Source organism: Nanorana parkeri, unplaced genomic scaffold (assembly GCF_000935625.1).
Source record: "Nanorana parkeri isolate BGI_ZX_2015 unplaced genomic scaffold, ASM93562v1 scaffold1196, whole genome shotgun sequence".
Taxonomy (NCBI): Eukaryota; Metazoa; Chordata; class Amphibia; order Anura; family Dicroglossidae; genus Nanorana; species Nanorana parkeri.
Window position 1 is genome coordinate 451,330 of NW_017307464.1, and position 9,886 is coordinate 461,215.

Genomic DNA, 9,886 nt, shown 5'->3' on the forward strand with positions numbered 1-9,886 from the left:
ATATTCTTATAAATATATTTATATATTTTTACTATTTTCTCTGCAGTGTTTATTTAGATTAATCTATTATATTGCCTATATATTGGCAGATCTTTGAATATTAAAGATCTGATAACTGTCAGTTGCCCAAACAATCACCAAGCACCTGTTGTCAGACTGCTAGTTTTCCATACATACATTGAAACTACAGTAATGTTGCAGCATGCTAGAAGATTTCTTAATCTTTAATACAGACTTGCAAGTAATCAAATGTATTGTTATCACTTTGTTGTTAATCCAATTATGCACAAATTATGTGAGAGTGTGTTGTCTCAATGGCAAACTGCCCAATTTGGGCTTATCTAAAAAAGCAGTACAAATATCAATGATGTGCAAAGCACAGAATGCCATAGCAATAAATGAGATTTCAATTTGCTGCAGTCAGGCTATTACAGTAGGGTTTCAACCCCCTTTTATGGATTACTGTGCTGTGCATGCACCTTATTGAATAAGCCTTTTGAGCAGAACTGATTCAGTGCAGGTGCTCTGATGTCCGATGTGCACAACATTCAAGATTTGGCATGCTTTTTACTTTCATGGCAGGTAAAAATTCTACAATGTCATGAAAGTGAATATTATATTTAAATGTCCACTTTAAAGAGCCACTGTCACCTTGCCCATGCAGGGCAAAGTGACAGTATCTCTGCAAATGGCCCATCACCACAACCCCCTTATAGTCACCTTACCAGTGCTCCCCCGCCACTTCTTTCACCTCTGCAGCTCTCCACATCATTTGGTATTTATGGAGGGGCATGCAACCTCCTCTCCTGTAAGAGTTCTTGGGTTTAGCAGTCAATCACTAGCCCAAGCACTTTACATGACCAGGGTAGTGGTATATGTGCTCCCCCCGTCACTGACACCAGCTATTTCAGTGTCAGCTACAGAGGAGAAAGAAGTACTGGGGCAGTGATGGTAAGGAGAGTATAGGGTTTGCAGAGACACTGTCACTTTGCCCTGTATGGACATGGTGGCAGTGTCTCTTTAACATTTTTTCACTATTAGTAATGCTTGGTTATTGGTGTCGATTAAAGGGTTATTTTTCTATCTTGATGTAATGGGCATTTATATGCAAGCATAAAGTAACATATTTTTCTTGATTTAATGTGCATTTATATGCAAGCATAAAGTAAATGTATAAATAAGTAGCAATACTACATAAACAATTTATTTCCTAAGTGGCTAAAACATTTGATGTAATTTTCAGATTTCTAATACAACGTGCTGCTTTAGGCAGCAGTGCAGACGTTTGTTAGGTGTACATAAACGAAAGCTAAAAGGTGTATACAACATCTAGGTGATGCAATTATATTAAACAATTAAATCCTACAGATGTAGAATTATACAATCCACAAAGCCCATAGTGCACCATGATATTGTGTATTTTTAGTATGTCTGAAGGAATGTGATTTCTTAAAGTAGCTTTTTTTTTCACTTGTAAAATGTGTTGCTTTGAAGGGCAGATTCAAACTCAACAGAATGCTGCATTTTAAATATCAGGCAAGTCTAAATAAATCATAATATTAGCTTAAAAGGAAATCTAGAACAAATATGCATTAGATTATAAAGAAATCAATATTTAAGAAGTAATAATGCAGATAAAGGATAAATACAATTTAGAAAACAAAATGGTCATCTCAAATTGTATTCATGTGCTGCTTTAAGAAGGCATCTCACATTCTCAGTTTTCACACAGCAGAGATATTTAAAAAGAGCACACAAGGAATGTCCACTGCAAAATAATACAATCATAACTTACAAAAACTAAAATGGATCTTCGTACATGTTTTGCCGTTTTCCTGTGCTGGGGCATAACAAAATCCAAAAATAGTATATTGATATCATTGAATTAACCTGCACCACCTGCTGCAAAATAATGTCATAAAACACAGGGTAGAGCCTAAGGTATAACCTACATAACTATATAGATTTGGAATCCACAAATTCTTAGATAAATCTATGAATACATATCAAAAGAAAACAAATACGATACAGAAATACAGTTTTCATGAATTGAGTAACATGGGCATACGTACATGCAACAAAACATACACATAATAGCACAAAAAATTAATTATATCCAAACCTCAAACTTTTTTTTCATTTTGAATAGAGTAGGGTTAGTAGGTGGTTAAACTCCTGTAATTTTTTTCTTTGCCTTCTATATTCCATTGGGGAGATTTCCTTTCACTTTCTGTTCGGTAGACACAACAGGAAGTGAGAGACGAATTGTCTCCATAGTGAGGGACATCCCCTGTTAAACAGTTGTCACTGGAACAAGGATCCCAATTGAAATATTTTTCTATTCCAACTCTAGTGGCAACTCAAAATTTTGAATTTTCCCATCACTTTCAGTCCCAATGACAGAGGTAATCAGCACAAATCAGGACAATTACAGAGGATGAATCTCCCTAGCGAGGACAAAGAAAAATCTAGCAGGGTACAAATAACTTTTCAGGTTAATGTCAATAGCTTAGATATACTACAATAAGCCTCTTGGGCATATTTAGTAAAGCAGTGAATGTGCCATTCACCAAACATTTACTACAGGTGAATCAATCACTGAAATTGAAAACACATGCACCAGGAAGATTCACCTGCAGTAAATTTTACAGCTCCATGAATTTGCCCCTTACATATACCAAACTGTAAAAAAAACGGAGGCAGCGAGAAAATATCTGAAAAGGTTACCAAAATTTCAACAAGGAGAAAGTTGCAGACAGTTACCAGCCCATAAACATGTATGGAGGAATCTGTCATATTTTCTTCATTCAATCCACAGGTTGAATGAAGAAAATATAACCATGTATACCCAGCTTTAGTGGGCTTTAGTAGTTTAGCACTCAGTCCACAAAAATGATGAGTGTTCTCAGTCCACAACAGTGCATTTCTGACATAAAAGGTATTTTTCTGTACTTTCAGGGTCTTTAAATTGATAATACATGGAGCAAAGTGCATGCATTGCAGAGATGTACTATATAGTATTTTTTTTTTCTGATGTACATTTTAAGCAGTCTGAGTTATTGCTCTGAAAATCGTCCGAACTTCAGATAATAACGAACATCCAAAGCTAAGTTCTAATTTGAGTATCAGAATCAGTGATTATTGTCTTCTTAATAAGGGTGCCAACAACCAACCTAGCCTTTGCAAATAATGCATTACATATGAACATCACTTCCAATGATCACTCAAGAATTGGGTAATGCAGGATTTCCCTAGAAGTATATAACCAACACCTGTAACCTTTGGAAGCTCTTGTTATCCCAAACACAAAAATTCCAGCAAGGCTGACTGTCCTAATTTAGCCTAATTTTGGACAAGAATGCTTCTTAATTTAACATGCCTTATAGAACTGCTTTGATGACTAGTGAAACTAATCCACTTTCCCATTTCTTTTTCTAACCATCACCAGACATATGAAGGATAGAAGCTGACATGTTGGAGTGTTTATAGATAGTTTTTCGTTAATCCAATAAGGAACATCATGGCATTTATATTATTAATTTTAGATTGCAACAGGTATTTTAATAGTAGTTAAAAATTGAATTATTTAAAATGATACTGTCATGGTACTAGGGATGTGAGCCCACAGATGAGCAGGTGACACTGGATCCCCCCAGGGGATGTATTTTGTTATTGTATTTTGGGAAAGGATGGGGGTATGCCTAGTGCTGGTCACAACATTTTGGGGCCATGCAGTGTCCCTCCTCACGGAGAGATAAGGAACATAGGGAATACATACTTCTTTCCCATGCTTCACCACTCAATTTACTGGACAAATCGGTAATTTTGTGATATTACATTCAACTTGGAAAGAAAATATACTAATACTATTCATTTTTGTCTCCATTTGTCTCCATTCGCACAGAGCTCATGGAGTCCCAGTGAATAACTGGATCTGCAAATTGTTTATAAATACATCCTATAATGTTTCTGTCAGCAGCACAAAACAGGCAGTCTAGGAGGGCAGGGATAATTCTGGCCATGGGCTTGCTGAAATCTGCATGCTGTACTGAGAAAGGAGTTCATGGAGTAGTATGTGCAAACAGCTTATGCTATCAGCTAAAGGCTACTGCAGCTGTTGGATGCATAGTTTACTTTTAGTAACAGGTTTACCTGAAGAAGATAAAGAAGAAAACTGCCTGTACTCTTCCAAAGCACCAAAACAAATATCAAAGTTTTCTATACCAACAATCTTATTTCAGTGCCATTGCCACATTTCAGATCTGACCAATTAATGTAATTGCTATCACTAAAGACAACACTGAATGGCATAATTCTTCCTTTAGAATGCCAAAAAAATATGCTGTGTTGATTTTATAATGTTTTTATGGGTAGAAGCAGCATAATTACACTGTTTTATAAACAGAATTTCTAAAGTATATTACTGTCATGTGAAAAAGAAAGTATACCCACTGGAAATTGTTGACTTTTTCAACATATCTAAAAATGCAAATAATAGCTCTACATTCAAACAGTGTCTAGAAAGAAATTGCACCAATTTAAACTATATGGGAGGCATTCCAGGAAAAGCCTATGTTGTCCAAAAAGAACGGTAGAGCAAGAATACAGTTTGTTATTGAACATAAAGGTAAAGACGAGTCATTCTGGAACAATGTTGTTCCAGAAGAGTTGTTAGACCACAGAGTTGTTAGACCACAGTAAAAGTGTGATGCAAACTGAAGAAAGCATTTCAGGAGAAGAACCCAGTACCAGCTATGAAGCATGGTGGTGATGTAGCACTGGTTTAAGAAGTATTCAGGACAACCCAACACTAGAGAAAGGTGAGGAGGAAGAGGAACCATGACATCATGTGATCGAATCACTGACCACTAGAAAAGCGATATGCACAGAGAAAATAAAAGAGCACAAAGGGTGCTCCAAAGTTGGTGGGGGACAGAAAATGGTAGTACGGCCCTATACTGGAGTTGTATAGGGCATTAATGATCAGCTTAGAGAGTGACTTTTAGGTATATTTCTGACTTAGGGGTCTATTCACAAAATTATTTCATATCCTCAAGCTTATCTGGAGATCCCATACAATCACGGCACTCCATAGTCCTTACCCAATTAAAAAACTTTTATTCCATAGTAACAGACACACTGTCAGTTCCCCAACATAGACCAGCTGCCCCTAATGCGTTTCTCCCAGCGGGCTTACTCATAGAGAGTGGGAGGTTACTAGAAGAGACTACCTTATATATAAACATTTCAGTCTGACTTGCTTACATATTCTTCACAATAACCCTTTCAATGCACAACTGATATTACAGCCATTTCAATTCTTAGTTACTAAGGTATTTGGAGTTGAATCATTTTATTGAAAAATGTAACAGAACATGAACAGTTCTTATAAAAAGTATAGAACATAAAACAATAGTCCACTAATGGCATCATAGATAAGCTCAGGAAATTAAACAAGCATATTGGGTCAAAATAAAAACAAGAAGCAGGTGAGTTGGGTAGGCATGTATATGCTTACGCTCAATCGAAGGATTAAGAAGTTGTGGATTTACAACATGGTCTCTATAAGGATATGTATGTATCGGCATAGGAAGTAACTTTATTTGTGAACGACCCATGTGAGGTGAAGATCGACCACTGCATAGAAAGCAAATTACATGAATTGTTCTAACGAAAAGGAGAAGAGACTATAGTTAGAGGAGAGAAAGAAAAAGATCACCGGAGAGGACAGATATAGCAAGGAAGAAACAGGGGAGAGAGTGAAAGAATTGACCCTGGGAGATTAAATTCCTAATTGTAAGGCTTATGAAGAGAATCAATCAACCACAGCATTAATAGTCTCATGATTAAGCTACATATAAGCAGCTTCTCCATATGGATACAACGTTGATACAAATATAGGGTATATATGTAAGCATGCACTTATCTGAGATGTTATTATCTTTCCAAAATGGAGTTTCCTTATTACACCTTGCAAAACCAAATCAAACTCATCCCTCCATGTAAAAACAACCTTTAATTAAAATACAGTTAAAACCAATTTCTAATTTTCAATATTACAAATATTGTAAAATTTGTAAATCTAGAACATTTAAATATACCTAAAAATATATATGTTTGTATCAACCTTGTATCAATATGGAGAAGCTGCATAACGTTTAATTGTGGGACTATAAGTGCTTTGATTGCCAATAATTGAAGTGGTTGTAATAGCAGTTGTGCATTGAAAGGGTTATTGTGAAGAATCTACACCTGTGAATCAAATTAAATTGAAGTGTTTGTATATAAGGTAATCCCTCCTAATAACTGCTCTATCTCTAAGACTGGATGGAACGCATTAGAGGCAGGCGGTCCATGCCGGCGGATTGACAGTGTGTCTGTTACTATGGAATAAAATGTTTTATATTTAGTGAAAATGTATAAAGTTTGGTTATTGTATGGGATCTCACATACTGAAACAGAGACATGCTCAGTACCTGCACCTGGTATACTCTCGAGGTGAGGAGTTAGCATGAGAATGGGAGCAGTGATTTGTTTGTTACATGCCTCAAGTTTATCTTATCATAAAGATATTTCAAATTTTTAGATGGAAAATGTAGACATCTTTATCGTTATTTGGACCTCAAACTATGATACAGACATACTGTATATGGAATACCAATGCAAGGAAATCTCTCGTACAAAGCCACTGATGAGATAATATATATGATTGTATGTTTTTGTTTCTTGGCCAGATTAAAAGGTCTTTTGATAAGAACACGCAAACAAAAACTCAGTACATGTAGCTGAGAAATCTCTTTTATTTAGGATTAAAATGTATGCCATGCATTTTAAACTCAATAAGTATTTTTGAATTGTATTTGTAAATGCCATCAAACAAATGGAACTGCTAAAATGTCAGGAGGTAATGAGTCATACTCTATTTGTATTTTCACACATATTACTCACTGGAGAAATGACTGCAGCCTTTGTAACATGCTGGTTTAAGCCAGCCCAAAACGGAAGACTGGTAAATTGTGGCATGTCTACTCTGTTCTCTTGATTGCACAACCAAACAGACAAACCTTTTTGTTTTTGTGTAGCATGGGAAAGCGCTAGAACTGTTGTTACGTGTTTACTGTGATCTCCATCCCTGTAGATGAGATTCCCCTCCCTTACTGTTCCAGTACCAGTGGTTTATCAGAGTACAAACAAAAACCTTTGTTTTGGGAATGGAAAAAGTTTAGAACCTCTGTGCGGTGTTCATTGCCATCTGAGTCTTACCTATCCTGGTGACCAACAATCCCCTTATTTCTCATCCTTGTTTCAGAGAAACAGGAAGTGAAGAGAAATCTATCAACTGGTGCCACAGACAGCAAAAAAACCCTGACAGACATTATACCCCTTCTCCACATGCTAAACCCTACAATTTTGGATGATGTCATGCTTTAATATTAAACATTCTCCCTGCGTGGATTATCCAGACAGAATGCTGTATACTTCTTGTATAGATGCTGGTACTCATCCTGTATATTTCTTGTACTTTTTATTATTATTTTTATATTTAGGTCAGAAAAGGCAGCGCTAATATTTCTCTCATGACAGATTTACCTTAAAGTGTGTGCCCCAGAATTGAATAATATACCTCTAGATTTACTAGATATGCCAGCCCGAATATATTTTAATTGTGAACACCAATCCAGTGCAATATGACTGTGGCCATGCTTCGGACATTCATAAACATTCAAAGAAATGTCATATTCTTAACAGACAGTAACTGAGATTTAAAGGCAAACCTTTACTGACATCTGTAGCTGCAGTCACTTGAGTAATTCCTCCTCAAGTTCAGAGCAGAAGCACTGAAGTTATTAAAGTTGTTGTCTTAAATTACAATTATTGAACGATTTTTTTTCGTTCCATCATGGAAACGTCGTTTCATTTTCGCACGACTGGCGTATCATGCACAGACCAATTTGGATTTCAATTATCATTCATTAGCAATATTAACTGACTGAATTTTGGCGATTGACAACACATTTTTGTTTCCGCATGTGCAGTGTTCATGTTGCAATTTTTTTCATACAAAAACACCACTAATCCATTGATTTTTGTACGATTTGAAAAAAGTTTTCTAGCCTGCCCGATAGACAAAATTTGGCCAGTTGTACAGTCATTCTGATAGTTCACTTCCCATTAATTGGCCTATTATCATACGAAAACCCGATTCTGCTTCCCCACCCATTGCACCTGCTCTGTGTTTACATTAGAGATTAGAAGGCTGGAAGGTTGTGTAGTCACTGCTGGATGGGGAGATCAGGTCAAGCTGAACTGCTAAGCTGACAACTTTAATGACTTTAAGATAGAGGGCATGTATAAATGCGAGTAACAGACAGCAAAAGAGTTCAGAAGGGTTGTTTACTCAAAAAGTACAATGTTCTATTTGAAGATCAAATTGTGTGCAGGGTAATCGAAAAAGAAAGTTCCTTTCCTGGTACCTACATGGCAGCATATATATGGTTGGTGCTCCGCCCACCATCAACCCCCAGGACCGTACCCTATACATTTCCCACAGCCTTCTACTTACATGTTCCCTTTTTTGTCCTCAAGATGTTTGGGATCGGACACTGACCTCTTACAGTGCTGTAAATCAGGAAAGCCATCCAGGTTCGTGCTCTGCTGGGTGAGGTCTGCACGCTTAGGGCCGGTTCGGTGCTTAGGGCTTGCAGTATTTTTGCAGAACGCACTGGACAGGAACGTTAGTGTCTGCGTTCCGGGTTCAGGCGATCACTCTGCGGGTGGGGGACATGGCTGCGGTGCCATTGACTTCAATGCACTGCCACGCCCCCCGCCCTTGAACGCAGGGAACTGGCCGGCTTGTGTTCCAGTGCGTTCCAGAGGAACAAAAAAATGTTTTTGTTAAAAATAAAGTCAGACTTTTTGATCTATAGTTTAAAGTGACACTAAAGTCACAATTCTTTTTCTCCCCCCGCCATGCAGCTTTAAGGACTTACCTTAAATGATGGCTCTTGATCCGATCATCTTCTTCCTTCCACTTGTATTCAGCAATCCCTCCAGCGCAGGTGATGGTCTCTAATCTGACTGCTATGTCTTCTGTGTCCCACGGTATCTGTCCAACGTGCACGCTCCCGGCTGCATGCATTCACTTCCACTGTGTTTCTCCACTTCTCCCACTGAAGATCTCTACTGCACATGCGCCCGCCCCATCATCCTGCTCGGCCGCTGGAGAAGCTCCAGGTCTTCAGACGGGAGCAAGCAGTGGAGACAGAGGTAAGTAATTACCTTTTTGTTAACTTTTTAACTTTTTTTATGTTTTTGCATATATCTAATACTTGCTGGCAGCAGATATATGCAAAAAAACTTGAGAGTTTTTTACATAGTTACATAGTATTTGAGGTTGAATAAAGACATTAGTCCATCAAGTCCAACCTATTAGGATCTCATTCTAGGAGTACCCGTACCCCTGTATATTACGGTCCCTTAAGAAATCGTCCAAAAGTTTCTTGAACAATTCCACATTATTTGCTGAAATCACCGCCTGTGGCAGTGAGTTCCAGACCCTAACTGATCTTACTGTGAAGAACCCCCTTCGCCCCTTGTGCTGGAATTTTTTTTCCATCAATTTTAGGTGATGGCCTCTAGTTTTTGTAACGGAGTTAATTTTTTTAAAATATTTAGTTTTTATTAACATATAATTTTAAGACAAAACAAATACAATACATACAATACGATTACTTGACATTCCATTACATTACAATACATTTGCAGTATTTTACTTTAGGCCAAGGTGTATTCTAAGTCTACTGTATTGTAAGTAAATATCTATGCTTCAATCGTCTATCTATACCTAGTCTCACAGACATTTAATCATCCATCCTACCAGGGGACG

The 9,886-nt window shown here is 37.3% G+C and overlaps 1 protein-coding gene across 1 annotated transcript in view; it reads right to left on the reverse strand.

Moving 5' to 3' along the window:
• PCLO (piccolo presynaptic cytomatrix protein) overlaps positions 1-9,886 on the reverse strand; it is a 118,245-nt gene that overhangs the window by 41,730 nt on the left and 66,629 nt on the right. The window lies entirely within an intron of this gene.